The following is a 20,851-nucleotide window of genomic DNA, read 5'->3' as shown; positions in this document are numbered from 1 at the left end:
TAGTGAAAAGCATCCTGTGCATGAGTAGAGTGGCGTTAGAACATGGTAAATCACCACCTTGATGTTCAAAGAGAAGGTGGTTTGGGCAGATCAGGGAGAATGTGGATAATGTGCAAGAGTGAAGCTTGATGGCTTGCCCCAAACCAGTCTGTTTTTGTTTTTCTGTTCTGCATGCCCTACTTTGGTTTGGATTCCTAACTCTTTTCTGATCCTAAAAGTTCCTCTAGGGAAGTCTAAGCTATCTCATATTTCTCTTCCCTGAAATTGTCCATTAGTCTGTGGAATAAATCTTTGTTATCTTAGGTTCTTAGTGTGGGAGCAGTCAGGACCCACTTTTAGAAGCCAGGCTTTTGGCCTGACCTATCACAATTGCCACACAGTCAGTAATAGATAGGCATCATTTGGAACAAGAGAGATCCTTTGCTGATAATGCAGCTTCAACAGAGAATTACTAAATCCTCATGAAAATCTCCCTCGGAAATCTTCTCAAAATAAATGTGTAAGCTGAATCTATACAGGCATAACAGGACACCTATAGTCCAGCAACTTGTAAGGCTGAGCAGGGAGGATCATTCAAGCTCAGGAGATGAAGGCCATTCTGGGTAACATATGAAGATTGAGTATCAAAGCAACACAAGTGCAGCATTTCCTTACCAGAGACTCTGGGTTTGATCCTCAGTACTAGAAAAACATTAACCTAATGCATAACATTTTAAACTAATAATACATCTCTTTTAATGCTGAGTGCAAAATTTCCAATTTTTCTTTCTAAACACCAAACATGAATCTGCAGTTTTATAGAATTGCTAGATGACTGTAGAGAAAGGACATGCTTAGTTTCTTAGCTCTGTGAAGAACCATGAGAGTAGAAAACAATTGTAAGGCATTTCTTACCTCGTTCCAATGACATCAAAGACATGTTGCCAGTGCTCATTGATTTGGCTAAGGTTGGCATGCATCATGACAGTTGTCATCTTGCTGCTGGCCATAGAAACTGCTACCGCATTTGCTTCAATTGGGACTTAATTGAACTGAGGAAGATTCTTTCCTTCATGTAGTCCTACAAGAGTAATTTAAAACAGGAAGCTTCACTATTACCCCAATTCCCTATTCTTTTTTTCAATTCTAACCCCCCAAATGCATTTCTTCTTTACCAACAAATATATGCATGCCTCTTAATGATTTTTGTAATTGAAAAATTCTCATCATATTATGACTTAACACAAATTTACAGGCTAAAAGGTCAAGAAAGACCCTCTATGCATATTCATGAGGTGTGATAGTTGTTACTTTCTTAATGCAACAGCCTCTCTAATTTCTCTCCATTCTATCTTACTCGAGAACCTACAAATGGATGGAACTTAGTTTGATTAACTATAAGAACATTGGTCTTATTATTTATATTACATCTGGGGCCTAGTGACCACCTAAAATCATCATGTTCATTGTGGTTGACATCTGCCCTTTGTTAGTAACTAGAATCCTTAATAGGTTTGAGACATCAAAATGCTTCAGGAGGCACAAGCCCCTCCTCCTACCAGACTTGCCAACCCAGAGGAAGCAACTGCTCTCAATACATGCCCACCTACAAAGGGTTCACACTTCTCACCTCTTTATAATCTTTTCATTTCCTTCAGAAAGATGAAAAGTAGGTCTAAAAACTCAACAATTACAGAAAACACCTATGTAACATTAGATTCTCAGCAGTGACTAGAGGGTTCTAACTACATCCACCTGAGAATGCCTGCTGGCTCACTTTCTGAAATGTCACAACCTCTTCTTCAATGGGAGGTCTGTTGTATCTAGAACTTGTTTCCATCTGGCACCAGGTATCCACACAGCTCTTTGATTTCATCATTTAACTGAATCCATGAATTGAGTCTGTCTACAGTCTCTTCTTTCCTGATAGTCACCTGCCTATAAAAATGCATTTGGCTGCTGAAGATAGCGAACAAAACAGGTATACCATTCCCTGCTAAGAAAAGACTGTAAATTTCATTCTTTTTAGTCAGCATCATTAAGGATTTAAATGTATGTTTTCCTCTTACAACCCTCAGGTTCAGTATCAACAGACATTCTCAAGGCTTGCTGAAGTAACACCTGTAGCAGCCCAACAAAACTGACTTTTACTCATTGCAGATCTATTACAACTAGGTGATAACAAACATCAGAAACAAGAAAGGCTGGATATATTAAGGACCCCATAAATTTCTTCTGTTTTAGGTCTTTTAACTATTCAGTTATGAATGTTAACAACCTGCTAATTTAATTCTCACTCAAACCTTTCCCCTTTTTAAAACTAATCAAAAACTTACCATGTTAAGACCAATGTCCCGTTTTGATTTAATTTCTAATCCCATCATGCTGTATATCAACCATTTATAATACAATGCACCAGGAATAATAAAGCCATATACATGAGGGAGAATTGAAATAAAGAAAAAAAAAACCTAAACCAATGTCCACCACTCATTTGATCCTACACTTCAAATGGTATTGCATAGGTTTTGCATGGAAATCATAGAAATGTTAACCCAATCCAGTCTGTTCTACACAGGGTGATGCAAAATATCCAATGCTTCATTGTTTACAAGCAACTTTAGCAAGCAGGCTTCAGCACAGAATCATCCTCCTTACAAGGTTAAGTAGTTTACTCTAATAAACTTGACAGTAAATAATGTAATTAAGCCTAGATGAAGGTACAAAGAATTCTGAGGTCTTAAAAGTCTTGAAATACATTCAGTTATAAGGGCTACAGAAGGTCCTTTGGTAAACTATTAACACTCACTTCATAGAGTGAAGTAAAAGAGATTTTCTTGTTATGTACAAAACCTCCCCAGGTTTTTCAGAGAGATGCAAAATTCCCAAAATGTAGCACCAGGTACACAGACAAACCTGTTTAAAGGCTTGATTGAAATTCTATCCATAGAAAATCAAGCTTTTTGTTTCCATTCTTCTAACACACATTTTAGCTTTTACATCTATGGCCTTTCAGAACCCAGATTCCTAAATAATCTCACAATGGCTTTAAAGTCTCCTTTACCTAAGCTTTTAGAGAACTTTCCCAGTATTCCAAACACTTTCCTGTGTGTAAAACTTGAATAAAGAACTTCAGAGGACATTTCAAAATGAGATGATGAAGTACATTGTCATTTGAATTGTATGTATTTTCATTTTGTTTGTTTTGTTTTGTTTTAATTTTAAGTTGGTTGTAGAACTTGGACTCAGTACCTGGGAGATGCCCATGAACATTTTTTCCTTTTTTTTTTTTTATTGTGGCATGAACTTTTTTTTCTCAAGGCTAGAGCTCTACCACTTTCAGCCACAGGGCAACTTGCATTGAATGGTGTGTTCTTTAAAAATCTTTAAGACTATTTGAAGCCTTCAATTTGTCTTCATATCACCACTGACATAAACTTTCTACCACTCTAAGCAGGATTCTATTGGTAGCAGTTAGCAACTGAATATTCCTACCATCTGAGTTCAAGGAGCTGATTTGGTCATTCCAAAAAGTTTAAAATCTCCAGCTCTTCTAAGTAAAATTTTCATTGTATGTGAACATATTTACCAATGTAAGAGCCCCCATGCTTAGAGGAGCCTATTAAGACTCCTACTGGTAGAGTCACATTAGCTGCTGGCCAAGCAAGAGGCCAGCAGAGGCTTCCTACAGCAGACACATAACACTTATCACCATCTATCCAGCGAAATTTGAGCTCCACTACAACCCAACCCTTTATTATTCTGCCTGCTTAAAATCATTTTCAATAAGTTCCTTAACAGTGTGCAAACTTGCAGCAGCCAGTGCTATGGAAAACAGGGGTTGCTTCTGTGAAGCATGTTGCTGCTTTCTAAACTTCAGAATGTAAATGAACAATGGAGGAGCAGTAATCCCACTGAACATGGCTTCGAGTTTAACAAAATTAAAGCTCCTTTCTAACATTGACATTTGGTACATTGCAACCTCCTATGAGCAGATGACTGACTTCTTCACAGGAGAGGCCCTCCCATGATCTGTTCAAATGTGCTATCTGTTCCTTTGACACAATTTCTCCAAAATGTGCTGCTCAAGTTGGTTTTCAGTTTCAATTTCTTTCAAATTCAGAGCCCAGTGAGCCAAGGATTGCACTAGTTCCTGGAACACAAGCAAGAGGGTTTAGAAAGAGCCTTCAAGTCAAACTACTACTGTTCCCAAACTTGTAAGCTCATCTTTTGATTAGACTCAAGGGGAGCGGTCCAGTCAAGGAGAGGGACCTTAGGAAAGAGAAACAGCCCTGGCCTCCTGAATACCTACCTGGTTGACCAGCTTCAAACCACTTCATCCTCAAAGGAACATTCTTTTATATTCCCTTTTCATTACCTCATTTACCTCTCTAATATTTATACAAGTCACAGAGGACAGTGAAGTTAACACTTAGTTGAAATTTAATAATCTTACACATATTTCTAAGATGATATGAAAGGTGACACCTCATTTTAACAAACTGAGGAATGCATTGTTACTAAAGTAGTCATCACATAACAATCTCCCTTCTATCAGAGTTATTTTTGTCTCACTTTCTAAATGATATAGTGTAAGGAATGAAACAGAGTGTGATAATTAGCACAGATTAATTAGCAGAAAATTTCTTCTGGCGGTGGAAATATCTTTTGTCTGTTTATCTAGGTGGTGGCTATCAAACCCAGATTCTCAGGTAACCTAAGTTAATTATTACTTGCCATATCCGGGGGTTATTTCGTCTTCCAAGCAGTTAAAAATTTTAGGCTGATTCTGGTGCTTGAATTTAGGGCCTGGACATTATCCCTAAACTTTTTGCTTTAGACTAGTACCCTCTCACTTGAGCCACAGCTCTACTTCCACATTTTTGTTGTTTTTGGGAGATAAGCCTCAAATTTTTCCTGCTTAGGGCCCACTTTGAAGCAATATTCTTACATCTCAGCCTCCATTGTAGCTGGGATTACAGCCATGAGCCACCAGCATCTACATTCTGTTTTTGTAAAAGAATCTTCCAACAATAATAATAGACAACTATTAGTGTCGCTATATGAACCTGTAATCCTAGCTAATTAAGAGATTGAGTTCTATGGCTCATGGTTTAAAGCAAGACCGGTCAGATGAATCAGAGTTTTGTTTTCTGTTAATCTACTTGTGCTAGGGCAGGAAGTCTGGACCTGAGCACTGTCCCTGGGCTTCTTTCCTGAAGGATAGTGCTTTACCATTTGAGTGACACAGTACCATGGCCAGTTTTTCTGATGCCCAGTGTAGCTTCTACCTATGATTTTCAGATCTCAGTCTCTACAGGCTGAAAAGAATCTCTGATAATTACCATCAATTAGCCAGTAAAATAGCCAGATTAAGGTGTAGCTTATGTGGTACAGTGCCAGTCTTGGGTGGAAAAAGCTAAGAGATACTGTGTGATCCCCAGGATGAAAAAAAGATAAAATAATAAATTACATCAGAAGATGGATAAAACGTAGTATCCAACATAGTTTCAAGAATAACTTCCATGCTTGTATTGCGTATTAAGTAGCAGAATGTATTCTTTCTTCTATACACCAGGATCTGAGTTCAATCCCAAGAGGTGTTCAAAGCAAACCTAACAAAAAAGCACCCCAAGATCTATATCTAAAAAAACATATATAATACTACATAAAGAACATTAAGCATTCCAAATAATTGAAATATAGCTAAATGAGAACAATGACAAAATCATAAACAGGATTACTGAGTATGAAGAAGATATTATTTTCTGTCAAAGAAATCTATACCTTGAATGCAATTTTCTGAAGTCTTATCAGAACTTTTCATAGTTCCAAGGCAGGATAGGTTAGGGAAAATAATACCTAGGGAATGGCATCCAGGAACACAGAAAGAAACAATATAATTAGACACATACAAGCATTATCTTCTTTTCTTCTAAATACAGTCTTTCTGAGAAACCACAGGATTCATTTCTCATCATAAGGATAAGCAAATGTTTATGGAAAAATCCACTAAATGCACTAAAGAGTAAGTCACAAAATATACAAGAACTCAAAAAGCATAACACCAAGAATGATCAAGAGCAAAGATAAACACCTCTCTGCATGAGTTTATGACTCATCTTGCTTTTATCATAAAAATTGTCAAAGAGTTCTGTGTCAATCCCTTTGAGAGCATCCACATTGCATATCTCTTTCTATCTGCATGTCTATTTGTCTGTTTATCTGCTTACCCAGTAATGCTCTGTCAAGATTTCTTACTATGGTAACTTTTCTGGAATTTCATATTCTGTGACCAAAGTCAAGGACCCTGGGTCAAGACTCGCTACTCCTAGAGGGAAACTTCACAAACTCTCACCTAGAGCCAGTGACAGTTGCTTCTCAAAGTTAAGAGCTGGGTGCGAGTATAGCTCAGTCATAGAGCACTGGCCTCACATGCAGGAAAGCCTGGATTTCATCTCCAGCAAAGAATGTTGGGAGGGATTTTCAAAGATCAAAGACTCAAAGAATGTGGAAGAACAAATCTGGGGATACAACACACTTGAAATGGAGATTTGTTATAATAAAGCATTGTGATAAAGACAGTCTGATATTAAACCTGAAGAAGCGCAATAAGAAATTTGGGTTAAGATACGGGAAATGAACCTGTGTGGGAACCAGAGATCTGACACTAGACTACCAGATAAAAAGCCACTTGAAGAAATATCTCTCTATGTGAGAAAGGTAAATCTTTTCTTAAAGTCTTTGCAAACAATTCCTAGAATCAAGTAAAATGGCACAATTAGAATACAACATTTGTAATCTTTGAAAAGGAAATGACAGTGTGTTTTAAGTATGTAGATGTACTTCCCAAAGGAAATGCAAATAGGAAATATATATATGAAAATATCATTACATTTGTCTATATTACAACAACATTTTTAATTCAATCAAGGCAAAGTAGAAAACGTGCTCTCCTGAGGCTGAAGATATTTACAAGGTATGTATTCAATACATTAGTATTTCAGTCAAGATGATGACAAATAGATTAACACATGATTGACCAGAAAAAGGGTTGTGTATATATATATATATATATATATATATATATATATATATATATATATATATATATATATATATATATGGATTTGGCTATGGATACAAACTGTATCCATATGCCAAATGTATATAGAAGACCAAAAGTTATCAACAGCACTGACTCAAAATCATGATGAAAAGTTGCATATATAATATGTAGTATATTCCACATTTAATATGCAGTATCATCATTGTGATGCTTTTTATTACACTGGGAAATTTTGAAGTAAGAAGAAAGGGATAAGAAGCCTTGAGGACTGTCATTTGTTTAATAACTTCAAGTATATAACTACTTACTACTTCCTAATTTTTTTCCTTTGTTGAGGAAAGCAGCCCAGGCTGGCCTCAAGCTCACAATCTTCCTGTCAGCCTATTAAGTATTGGGATTATGGGCATGAACAACCACCTACTTATCTACTTATTTTTTATTGAACCCTATAGTCACTTAAGGGAGAAAAACAAAAACCTATCCCAACAGTCCTCAGTGTCTTGGATCCCAGGCCCTATTCATGCCAGGTAAGCATGCTATCACTTGAGCTACATCCTCAGCCCTCTCCATCATGTCGTCATCTTGTTCTTCATCTTCGGTGTAGGCTTCTTCTTGTTGTTGTTCTTGTCCCTCCTCCTCGTCACTCCTCCTCCTTCTCCTCCCTTCTCCTCCTCCACCTCCTCCTCCTCCTCATGTCCCTCCTCCTTCTTACTATTATTATTGTATTTTTATTGCCAGTCTTGAGGCTTGAATTCAGGGTTGGGTTTGTCACTATGGATTTTTCTTCCTCAAAAGTAGCACTCTATCATTTGATTCACAATGCTACTGTAAGATTTTATTGGGCAGTTTATTATGGTAAAAGTCTGAAGCTGGACACCGGTGGCTCACGCCTGTATCCTAGCTACTCAGGTAGCTGAGATCTGAGGATAACAGTTCAAAGCTAGCCCAGGCAGGAAAGTCTATGAGACTCTTATCTCCAATAAGACACTAGAAAACCAGAAGTAGTGCTGTGGCTCAAGTGGTAGAATGCTTGCCTTGAGCTGAAGTGTGTGGGGACAGTGCCCATGATCAGAGTTCAAGCTCCATGACCAACGAAAAAAAGTCTCAAGGAATTTACTACCCAAGATACTTTTGAAGCATGATCCTCTTAGCCTCTTGAGTAGCTAGGATGATAGAAGCCACGGGCTCTCAATCCATTTACATTGTTTATTAACATGAACTAATTGTACCAGAGTTGCATTTGACATGTCCAGATAGGCATACAGGACCTGGGCCAGACTTCCTTCCCTTAATCACTCATCCCTCCCACTTCCCAAAGCAATTTCCATCAGCTTCATGGTTCCATTTTCAGATGTGTACAGAAAGTATTCTGACCATATTCATCCCTTCACTCTGCCCTGGTGTTCTGATACAGGGCTGTAAAAGCCCTTCACATACACACTTCCCTTTCCACTACTCACCAGTGCTCTCCACATGCCACTTTCTGCTTCAGGTACTATGTGGTTTGAGGTTTCTCAAGCTTTATTTATTTGTGGTAATCACAATAATCTTAGGCTCCAGCAGGGTAAGTACTGACAAATGGAATCAGGGCACCTTCCTGTTGCAGGTGAAGCACAGATTGGTTATGGCAGCCGTATCTCCAGCTCCAGGATCATAACCAAGAGCATCAGAGGTCATAGCCAGGAAGAGAGTTGGGGCAGACTCCATACTGGGCCTTCACACCTGAACAGGTTTTATGAGGAACGTCTAATTTCCTACCACCTATCCCTTGAAAGGTAGCTGTTATTGTCACTTTTCCATTAGTTGTAAGCACTCATTTAATTGTTGTTTAAATTTGAACACACTACATTATTAGAATCATAAGGAGTAAGGACAAATAATGTGTATTATTTCTTGTTTATTCTCTCCCTGATTTTATTTTTCAAAGCCAATAATGTTGGATCAATTATGTTTTCCCATTCTCTGATAAATTTTTTTTTTGGGGTCCGATCATGGGGCCTGAACTATGGGCCTGGGCACTGTCCCACAGATCTTCAGCTCAAGGCAAGCACTCTACCACTTGAGCCACAGCACCACTTCTGGCTTTTTTCTTTTTTCTTTTTTGCTTATGTGGTGCTGAATAATCAAACCCAGGGCCTCATGCATGCAAGGCAAGTGCTCTACCACTGAGCTACCTTCCCAGCCCTCTGATAAAATTCTTGATAACATCTCTTCTACTTTTTGTGTGTTTGTGTGTGTGTAGGGGGTGTGGTAAGTGCCCAATCATCATGGGCTTCAATTCAGGTTCTGACTTCTGTTTGTGAGCATATTACTGCTCAAGGCCATGGCTCTAACACATAAAGCAGACAGAGGAATGCTAACCATAGAGAAGGAAAGAAGAGCCCTATGGTTGGGGGAGTTGAGGATGCACAAAGGAGAGGACAGCTTAAAGGAAAGTGAATCAGGTGCCTGAGTGAGGTGACAGGCATCAAGAGTGTAGAGTGGGAAAGCTGATTTCATTTGGAGAAGAAAGAAGCCATAGGCAGTGATAAGGGAGGATTGTGTTTTCGTGGAGTAAGTAAGAAGTCATGAGGGGAGTATGGAGCACATAGGGGATGCATCTTCACCAAACGAGGAGGAGGAGGTGAACTGAGAACCCGAGGCAGGGACAAAATGGGAGGGCAGGACAAAGCATAGATGCAATGAAGGGACACATGAGGCAGGAAGGCTAGAGCTCAGGAGAGAAGCCAACAGATTGCCAGAGAGAGGGAGGGCTACAACAAATCAGCCAAGAATGAAGAAGTCAAGAAAGATATATTTCATCGCTGAGGAAACCTCCAAGCACTGGTTGGGAGACAGGAGAGGTAGCCTGGAAGTGGAGGTGCATGCAGCAGCAGGGGCCTACCAAAGCTGCAAGCAGGAAGGAAAGCCCAAGTATTCTCTGATGCAGGCCTCCTCCAAGGTGCAGTATTTGGAGCTTGTTTGCCCTGCACTCTTGGCTTCTGGGAATGCCTGGGCTGGAGGACTGGCCCTAAACTGACCTTCTGGTCCGGCCCTGCTGCTGTCTCCCAATTCCCTCCAAGAGCTGATTACTAGCCAGGTGCCTTGCAGATCATTGGCAGGGGAGAAGAGACCAAAAGAGAGTGCAGCTGGAGATACCTACCGCAGTCAGTCACCTTAAAGTACAAGGTTCTAGGCCTCTAAGTCACACACTATCCACACCAGGAATTCAGGTTCCACACACAGCAACCAGGCCCTATGCCACAGGAACTTGTGTTGCACCTTCCTCACAGGGAGTCTTGGTTCCTTGTGTCTGTTTGTGTGTGTGTGTGTGTGTGAGAGAGAGAGAGAGAAGAGAGAGAGAGAGAGAGAGAGAGAGAGAGAGAGAGAGAGAGAGAGAGAGAGAGAGAGAGAGAGAGAGAGAGAGAGAGAGAGAGAGAGAGAGAGAGAGAGAGAGAAGAGAGAGAGAGAGAGAGAGAGAGAGAGAGAGAGAGAGAGAGCTGTGTGTGCCTGAATGGAAATCTGTATGTAAGTGTGGATCTAAGCATGTGGATTGAATGGGAATGATATTCTTTGTGCTGAATATGTATGATGTGTGGGTGTCTTTACCTGTGAGGGACCCCTTGTGCATGTGTGGCCGTATGTATATGTGAGGGTGTGAGGTTTGACAGCTTGTGTGCTGAGTGTAAGCGAGCCTGTGTACTTTCCTGCCTGGAGAGCTTGGGGTTCCGTCAGATCGTGTGTGCAATTCATGAGCAATTGCCACTGAAAGCCAGCACTTGCAATGTGAGACCCAGGCTGACAAGCAGCCTTTGATGATGGTGATGTCACTGACAACGTTGATGAGCATTGTGATTGTGACTGTTGGAAGCTACTGTACTTCAGCTGAGGCAGATTTCAGGGATCATCCTAGCCGGTCACCCAGCCCAGAGCATGCTACCCAAGTGTTTAGGATGAGGCTGTGAGGCGCTGGCACCCAGAGTCTCAGCTGGAAGCTACTGTACTTCAGCTGAGGCAGATTTCAGGGATCATCCTAGCCGGGCACCCAGCCCAGAGCATGCTACCCAAGTGTTTAGGATGAGGCTGTGAGGCGCTGGCACCCAGAGTCTCAGCTGGAGTTTGAGATAGATCTCTCCACAGAACATTGGCAGCAAGAAGGAGCAGGGGTGATGGTGGTGGGCTTGCCTCCCCTCATCCTTAGAGGATAAGGCAAGTGAGGAGAGAAGGAGGTGTGGGCTCTGCTGTGCTGCTGTGCTTCTCGGATGCTCTGACCTGCTGGGTTCTATGCGGTGGCTGGCCATCAAGACAGCTGTTTTGGACAGTGAGAGTTGATGCCTGGATGGAAAGGAGAGGTGGCACTTAGGGACCAGAAGCTTTCTGCAACGCCAAGTGGAGGGAGTGAGAAAAGCTCAATGCAGGCCCAGACAGAGGAAGGACGTGCAGAGGCTGTTTGCAGCCTACCTAGGCCTGCCCTGAATGGGCAGCTTGGGTGCCCCAGGACCACACCAGGCGCTCCAGAAGGTGCCATTCTGCCCGGGGAAAGGTGACCTAGGGCCGGCATTGGGCTACATCACAGTCTGTGGTCATGGGTTGGAAGGCTGGCTCACCTGCACCCACAGGTCCCAATGACGCACCTTGCCTCAATGAAGTACCAAGGAAACCAGCGCTGCGAGGGGGTGTGGCTCTTTAGGAGAAGCCCATGTGCGGTATGGCCAGACTCCCAGGCACCCAGCTGCAAGGGAGGGGACTCTCCAAGATTCTGCTCATTGAGTGAGGAAAGGCTGTTGAAAGATGGACAGATGCCACAAGCAGAACCAGAGGGCAGAAGACTGGAAAGAGAGGCATCAGCCCTAAAACAGACAGGGGAATGCTGACCACAGGGAAGGAAAGAAGAGCCCTATGGTCGGGGGAGTTGAGGATGCACAAAGAAGAGGACAGCTTAGAGGAAAGTCAATCGGGGTGCCTGAGTGAGGTGACAGGTCTAGAGTGTAGAGTGGGAAAGGCGATTTCGATTTGGAGAAGAAAGAAGCCATGGGCGATGATAAGGGAGGTGTATGTTTGCAGAGAGTAAGTGAGTAGTAATGAGGGGAGTGCAGAGCAGATGGGGAAACCCATTCACCGAAGGAGGAGGAGGTGAACTGAGAACCCCAGGCAGGACAGAATGTGAAGGCAGGAAGGAGTGTGGATGCATTGAAGGGACACACAAGGCAGGAAGGCTAGAGCTCAGGAGACAAGCCGACAGATTGCCAGAGAGAGGGAGGGCCACAACACATCAGCCAGGAATGAAGAAGTGAAGAAAGATGTATTTGAGTGGGGGAGAGGGGGGCCTCCAAGCACTGTTTGGGAGACAGGAGAGGTGGCCCAGAAGTGGAGGTTGCATGCAGCAGCAAGGGCCTACCAGGGCTATGAGAAGGAAGGAGAAAACCCAAGTGTTCTCCAATGCGGGCCTCCCTCCAAGGTGCAGTATTTGGAGCTTGCCTGTCCTGCACTCTCTGCTTCAGGAAATGCCTGAGCTGGGGGACTGGCCCTAAATTGATCTCCTGGCCAAGTCCGGCTGCTGTCTTCCACTTCCCTCCAAGAGCTGATTGTTAGGCAGGTTCCTGTCAGTCCATTGACAGGGAGAAGAGACCTAAAGAAAGTGCAGCGGGAGATACCACAGCCCAGTCAACCTGACAGTACAAGCTTCTCAGCTGCTAAGACATGCCCTATCCACCCAGATCGCAGGCCCTGTGCCACAGGAACTTCTGTGTACCTTCCTCAGTGTGTGTGTGTGTGTGTGTGTGTGTGTGTGTGTGTGTGTGTGTGTGTGTGTGTGTGTGTGTGCCTGAATGGATATCTTTATGTAAATGTGGGTCTAAGCATGAGGTTTGAGTGGGAGTGACATTCTCTGCTCTGAGTGTGTGTGTGTGTGTTTTCCCTTTCAATTGTAAAGCTGAGCAGACTCATTTTATTATTTGCATAAAGGAGGAAAGTGAGGGTTAGAGATCTGAAATGATAGAGCTGGGAATTAGAATTCTGAAAATCTTCCATCTCATTTTGTTCAGACTTGTCATTTTATATAAAGGGCATTGTGTGTGTGTGTGTGTGTGTGTGTGTGTGTGTGTGTGTGTGTGTGTGTGTGTGTGTGTGTGTGTGTGTGTGTGTGTGCATGTGTGCACGTGCACTTGTGCACATGCATGTGTATGTGTGCATGCAGTGAGGGTGCCAGTACTGGGGTCTGAGCTTAGGATTTTTCATGAGGTTTATTGCAAGGCTGTTTCTCTGTCATTTGGTGCATACCTCCACTTCCACCATTTTGCTGTATAATTAGAAATAAGAGTCTCTCAGATTTATCTGCCTGGGCCATCTTAACAGTTTTCCTTAGATTTTAACCACTTGCGTAGCTAAAATTATAGGTATTATGGAGAGAGAAGGCATCATTCACTCAGTGTTAATATGGTAAGTTAATAATTATACCAGGGCTAACCCATACTTCTCCTTGGGTTGCATTGGTTAAGAATATGACCAGGTGCCAAGACATTGATTCTTTTACATCAGATATCATTGAGAGGTGTCAGGAAACCTAGAGGCACAAATCAACAGGGACTTCTTGACTATATGGAAATAGATGGCAGGCTGAATATTGTAGTCAGTTCATGCATCATTTCCTGTTATGGGCATCCTAGACTGGATTCCAGGAAGATATCTGAGGACTTCCTAAACAGTTTATGGAAACCTTGACTGAGAAGCACCATGCAAATGGAGCCTTTTTTTCCCAAAAGAGTTGAAAGAGAAGATTTAGAGAGGTTGATGGGGAAAGTGATTCTACTTCATGAAGCTCTCATCACTAGAGTGGAATAGCATCTCCTTGGGTCCAAGTCTCTGGGGAGTGACTAAGTGCAGAACCCTGAAGTCTGACAGTTAACTCTATGATTCCATCCAAATGTGGCACTAGTTTCTGTTAGGATTTTTTCTTATTCCCCAGTGAAACCATCAGTCATGATAAGACTTACTTTCACCAAAACTTGAACAACAGTTCCCTTCTTTCCTCTTCTATAAATGTAAGGCCTGCCAAGGATACTTTTGACAGTCATGTTAATGTTTCTTGTTTTCTCTCTTCATTGACACACTAATAGTGATGATGATACTTAAAAAACAGTAATCAGGATTTATCAAAGCTTTCAGTCAAAGGAAGAAAAGATGCCACGTTTGAGGCTGTCTTGAGTTCTGGCAGAAATAATATTTTTGTTCTTGACTTCTGTGCTTCATCAAAGAGGTGGTTTGGCAGCTGGATGAAGTCTCAGTGAAGGAAGAATAAAGAGAATGAAGGCTCAGTGAGTGAATGAAGGCCCAGAGAAAGATGAACCCACATGAAACATAAAAATGCCTGCAAATGGGGCTGGGAAGGTGGCTCAGTGGTAGAGCGCTTGCCTTGCATGCATGAGGCCCTGGGTTCAATTCCTCAGCTCCACATAAGAAAAAAAAGCTGGAAGTGGTGCTGTGGCTCAAGTGGTAGAACGCTAGCCTTGAGCTGAAGAACTGAGGGACAGTGCCCAGGCCCAGAGTTCAGGCGCCATGACTGGACTCCAAAAAAGATGCCTGCAAATGTCTGACAATCTCTTGTTAAAAGAGAAATATACACTCAGGATTGGGATGACTACAAGACAAAAGATGCATTTTTCACTCTTGGTGAAGATTTGGAATTGAACAACAGAAGCTGTCCACAGGACTGGACAGGACCTAAGAATTGGCACAGTGCCATCTGGAAGATTTCACAATGGGGCAATCAAACTTCAGTCTGATGAAAAGGGAGGAGTTGTGATGACTGTGTTTAATCATAGCCCAGTGACAACAACAGCTTATAAATAAGAAATTCAAGGAAATAAAGCATGTTAACTGTGAATTGGTGCCTTCTAGGTTCTGGAAAGTTTTGTGGCTTGCTTTCTCTTTCATTATCTCCCAACCCAGAAATAATTGATCTGATTCTGTTCCCTGTCCACAGTGAAATTTTATTTGATTGGATCCTGTTTTCTAAAGGAGAGGGAAGTCTATACAGTACAGAGATTTTGAATTTATCAAAGAAGAATGCACATCCTTAACAGTGGACATGATGATGCTTAGCTCTTAGGCTTAAGAATGTGTCACTTCTGATGCATAGTTTCAACCCAATGAATGTAAGTACATTCTAACAAACTTGAAGCTGATTTAGAAATATTCCAGGCATCCTTCTAATTTGGGAGATAGCTAAGGAGAAATAACATGACACTCCCTGATTGCAGACTTCAAAAGAAGCTGGGTGTCACAGTGTATTACCATAGATCCAGATATGCCCAGATTTTTTAAGAGAGTGAGAATAATCCCTTGAATTTGAGACCTTCTTGGGCAATATAGAAAAGGCCATATCTCAATGCAGCTTATAAAATTAACCCCCCAAAATCAATGGCTTTTCTGTATGCCAACAATGAGAAAAGTGTGGCTAAAATTAGGAAAGCAATTCCATTTGTAATAGCCCCACAAAAAATAAAATACCTAGGAATTAACTTAACCAAAGAAGTGAAGGACCTCTATGATGAAAACTTTAAAATCTTGAAAAAGGAAATCAAAACAGAATTTAGAAAATGGCAAAACCTCCCATGCTCCTGGATTGGAAAGATTAACATCGTGAAAATGGCAATACTTCCCAAGGCTATCCACAAATTCAATGCAATACCTATCAAAATTCCAACCTCATTCTTCAAGGAAATAGAAGAGGCAATCCAAAAATTTATATGGAACAATAAAAGACCCTGAATAGCAAAAACGATCCTCAACGGAAAGATCACTGCTGGAGGAACAGCAATGCCAAATTTCAAACTCTACTATAAAGCCATAGTAATCAAAACAGCTTGGTATTGGCATAAGAACAGACCTCCGGACCAATGGAATAGAATTGAAACCCAGAAATGAACCTACAGACCTATAGCCATCTAATCTTCGATAAGGAAGCTAAAACAATAGAATGGAAGAAAGACAGCCTCTTCAGTAAATGGTGCTGGCAAAATTGGTTAACTAGTTGTAGAAAACTAAAGGTAGATCCTTATATATCACCTTGCAACAGAGTCAACTCCGAATGGATCAAAGACCTCGAAGTCAAAGCAGAAACTCTGAAAACATTACAGGATGGAATAGAAGAAAGCCTAGGTCTCCTTGGCTCAGGCCGAAATTTTCTGAATAGAGACCCGGAAACACAACAAATCAAAGAAAGGGTGGACAAATGGGATTGCATAAAGTTGCAAAGCTTCTGCATGGCAAAGGACATACCTAGCAAGATCAATAGAAAGCCCACGGATTGGGAGAAGATCTTCACTCGCCATAAAACGGACAAGGGTCTCATATCTAAAATATACTTGGAACTTAAAAAATTAAATCCCCCAACAACAAATCCTCAAAGAAACAACTGACCAATAAAAAAGTGGGCTAAAGACTTGAAGAGAAACTTCTCTGAAGAAGAAAGAAGGATGGCCAATAGACACATCAAGAAATGCTCAACATCCATAGCCATAAAAGAAATGCAAATCAAAACAACATTGAGATACCACCTCACTGCAGTTAGAATGGCAAAAATCAAGAACTCTAACAACAACAGATGCTGGAGGGAATGTGGACAGAAGGGAACCTTACTTCATTGTTGGTGGGAATGTAAACTTGTTCAACCACTTTGGTAAGCAATATTGAGGTTCCTCAAAAGACGTCACATAGAGCTCCCCTGTGACGCAGTAATTCCGCTTTTGGGCATTTACCCAAATGTTTGCAAACAAGACCACACTAAAGCTACCGGCACAACTATGTTTATTGCAGCTTTACTTTCCATAGCTAAGATCTGGAACCAACCCAGATGCCCCTCAGTAGATGAATGGATCAAGAAAATGTGGTATACATACAAAATGGAATTCTATGCCTCCATCAGAAAGAATGACATTGCCCCATTTATTAGGAAATGGAAAGACTTGGAAAAAATTATATTAAGTGAAGTAAACCAGGCCCAAATAAACATAGGTCCCATGGTTTCCCTTATATCTAATATATGTATGAGTCAAGCAGAATAAGTCAGATAATGTGTTGTTAGGAAAATGAACCCTTAGATATGTATTTTAATGTTTTTTTCTTTCATGCATTTGTTTCTAATGCATTTATAAGATTATCTCTTTGTTGCTTTGTATGTCTCTCCCCCACAGTATAACCCCTGCTTTCACTATATTTGATGTCAGTATAAGCTGTGGAGGAGATGGGGAAAAACAAGTCGTTTAAGGATACAGGTGGACCTGTTGCAACCATGAGAATTACAAGTTGTCATCTTGAAAATGAGCTTTACATCATTGGTGTGTGTGTGGGGGGAGGATTACGTGGGGGGTGGGGAGGATGCTGGGAAGGGATGTGGAGGGTAAACACATGAGGAGGCTGCAATGCTCGATAGGTAATGTACGCATTGTCCTGCCCATGTAATTGTAACCCCTCTGTACAGTATGTTCACAAAAAATTAAATTTAAATAAAAAAAGAAAAGCCCATATCTCAGAAATATGCAAAGAAAACTACAAAATATCATGAGGTAAAAACAAATGAACTTCAAACTAATACACATTCTCTACAATGAATACTCTTCATCTAAGGCAACAAATAATGTAATAGAAATATTTGTTTGAGAGAAAGAAAGTGAAGGAGAGATGAAAGGAGGGAGAAAATGAGTGGGAAGAAAAGGGAGAGGTAAAGATAAAAGAAATAAGGGAAGAGGAGAAATAAACAAGAAAGAGGTAGGGAGAGGGAGAAGTCACCAAAGAGACATAGACAACATCGTTCTGACACAAACGGATCCTTGGTGCATCCTAGCACAGAAGAAAACCCCTCTTGTTGTCCACAGCCAAAGGTGGAATTTTTCCACCCAATTCTGAAAGAGCTGAGGATTTTTTGAGAGCTCAGGATGCAAACGCAAGATAGAGCACTCAGAACATGAAGTTCTGAGTGCTCTACTCCTTCCCCAAAGGAGAAAAGCCACCAAAAAGAAATTGACAGCATCTTTCTGTCACAGGCAGCTCTTGTATGCATCCTAGTACCAAGGAAAGGCATCTTCTGGTCCATAGCCACAGGTCTAATTTTTCATTCACCCAATTCTAGGTCGGCTGATGAGTGATTGTGAGATAAGGACACATGCCCTATTTTGTTTTGAATTCCTATGAGTTCTCAGATCCTAAAAGTTCTGGTCAGTAACTCTAGACTACATATCCAGGGGACCTCAGACTTTTCTTTCCTGACTTTATCCATTTGATTGTGGAATAAATCATTTTTCTCCCTCCCTCATATCTAAGAAAATATGCTTGCCTCTTAAAGGTTTATTATTATATTTGATCTGTTACATATAACATGACTGGGAAGGATTGAATAGGAAACTTTCATGCCTGATAATCAGTAAAGTAGTGTATAGCTTCTGCATACCCCTTTTGTGGAACTGAGCTATTCCTCTTAAAAATTTGACGATTGTGAGTCCAAGCTCGAGCTTGCAATAAATGGCTCTCATGTACTTGCATCAGATTCAACTCCTTGGTGGTCTTTGGGATTCTGTGGCCTGGCCCAACATATTGCTGGGGGCTCATCCAGGATCCTCCAGACCCCAGAACCCCGATCCAGATAGTCAGACCCCAATCGGTGAGTTTTATTGTCTTCTTTGTCTCATCTGGTCTCTTGATTGTTTTGTTTTGGGGCCCAAAATTTGAATCTGCACAGGTTGGCATAAGACTCAGGTGGACACGCTGGTAACATCACTGACCGAGGATCTTGGAAGATGTTCCAGACCCCCTCGAGGGCAAGGGACGACTTGCTTCATGTGCACACCCTCATCTGAGTTCCTAGAGGGAAAGGGACGAGTTCCCTCATTCCCTTAAAACCTGGATGGATGTGGAAACCCCTCATCTGAAGGGAAGGGGATGTGCAGTCCCCTTATTCTCCTGAAAACTCTAATGAGGCAAGGTGGGTCACTCCCACAGATTGATGTGGGGCTGATGTCCCCTTTTGTTGTTTTCAGTGTGTGTATCCAGTTGATGGGAGAAATTTGTGGCTGTGTGTCTGTTACTTTTGGGTCTACCTGTTGCTTACTATTTTCTGTTCTTTGTTTAAGGGACGACATGGGACAGACTCTGACCGCCCCCTTTCCCTCCTGACTGACCATTTCAAGGGTGTAAAAGAAAGAGCATACAATTTGAGTGTGGAAATTAAAAAAGGAAAAACTAATTACTTGCTGCCAGTCGGAATGGGCCACCTTTGACATGGGGTGGCCAGCTGAAGGGACCTTCGACTTACCAACCATATTCAGAGTCAAGGGGTTGATTTTTGTTCCAGGACCACATGGCCATTCGGACCAGATACCATATATATTGGTGTGGCAAGACTTGCTAGAAAACCCACCCCCTTGGCTAACCCTGCTGGTTCTGCTTTGGTAACTTGCTTCTTTGTCAATTATGAAACTGCCACTGACCACCTGCAAGTGGCCCCAGCAAGATCTTAGCCTCAGGCCTTGGTTCAGAGGGTCTGAGCATGGGGGAGAACCTGTCAATCTGAGGGAATGGATGATAGGGACTTCTTTCCCTTGCCCCAAGATGATTGGGATTTCTCCTATGCCTTGGAAGGCCCCTGGGCCAATGTTTGCAGGAATCTAAAAGAAAAATCCTCTGGAGGTGAGTAGAGGGGGTTCGAGTCTCCTGGTAAATGGATTTGAGTCCCACTTGTGAATGGTGGTGAGATGATTCCCCATTCACTGAGACCTGATTTTGTCTTTGTAGCCACTAGTCTGTCTTGTTTACTTTGGAGTGTTTTCTGTTATATGTTTTTTTGAGGTAGAGAAGTTCTGGGTGAGAGTGGCAGGCTCATGCAGCAGACTCTGGATTCAGCTTGCTCAGTGGGAGAGCATAGAGTTTTGGTAGAGATGAGTTGGGGGCTCATTATTCCCCAACTCTGCCTTCGGTTTTTGTGTTGTTTTGTCTTGTTTTAGAATGGATACCAGTTTTAAATTTGGATCCTTGGTGTTTGTGTTTATTTGTGTTTTCTTATTTACTTGAACATCTCTGAGGGGAATAAAAGTTCCAGTCTCGGGCTGAGCCTGCTAAGTTTCCCTCCTTGATTTACAGCAGTCAAGAGGTGGGGCATGGAAAAGCTTTAGGCTGCATTTTCTCCCTGTGGTGGCTGTCCAGTGTAGAAGACTTTGTGCCTGGTTTGGACTTTGAACTGGTCCTGATAGTGTAACCATTTATAAAGTGCTCTTGTCTAAAATTGGGTAATAGAATCAGGCCAGTTTAGTTTCAGGTGACCCCCCCAGCCCCATCCCACAGCCTTCCTCCAACCGAAGGTACTTAAAAGGCCAATTGGTAAAATACCTGGCTCAACAAGCAAGCCCTGAAAAAGCATAGCCAAGAAAAAGTGCTTTGTTAGGGCTGGGAAGGTGGGTCAGTGGTAGAGTGCTTGCCATGCATGCATGAGGCCCTGGGTTCTCTTCCTCAGCATGACATAAGCACAAAGAAAAAAAAAGCCAGAAGTGGTGCTGTGGCACAAGTGGTAGAGTGCTCGCCTTGAACTGAAGAGCTAAGGGACAGCACCCAGGCCCAGAGTTAAGGCCCCACGGCCAGACCCTCCACCCCAAAAAAAGAAAAGAGTGCTTTGTTAAAGTCTTATCTTAAATTTTTGTCATCTGTAACTGTAAGATTGGTGAAAAAAAATCTCTTGCCACTGAATTTCAGAAAATGTACATGCAACTGATTTTCATTTTTGCATGCATTAAGATCTGTGTGTGGGGGCTGGGAAGGTGGCTCAGTGTTAGAACACTT

Source organism: Dipodomys merriami, unplaced genomic scaffold (genome assembly GCF_024711535.1).
Source record: "Dipodomys merriami isolate MVZ:Mamm:240054 unplaced genomic scaffold, mDipMer1.0.p SCAF_629, whole genome shotgun sequence".
Classification (NCBI taxonomy): domain Eukaryota; kingdom Metazoa; phylum Chordata; class Mammalia; order Rodentia; family Heteromyidae; genus Dipodomys; species Dipodomys merriami.
Note: the sequence above shows the minus strand (reverse complement) of the source record.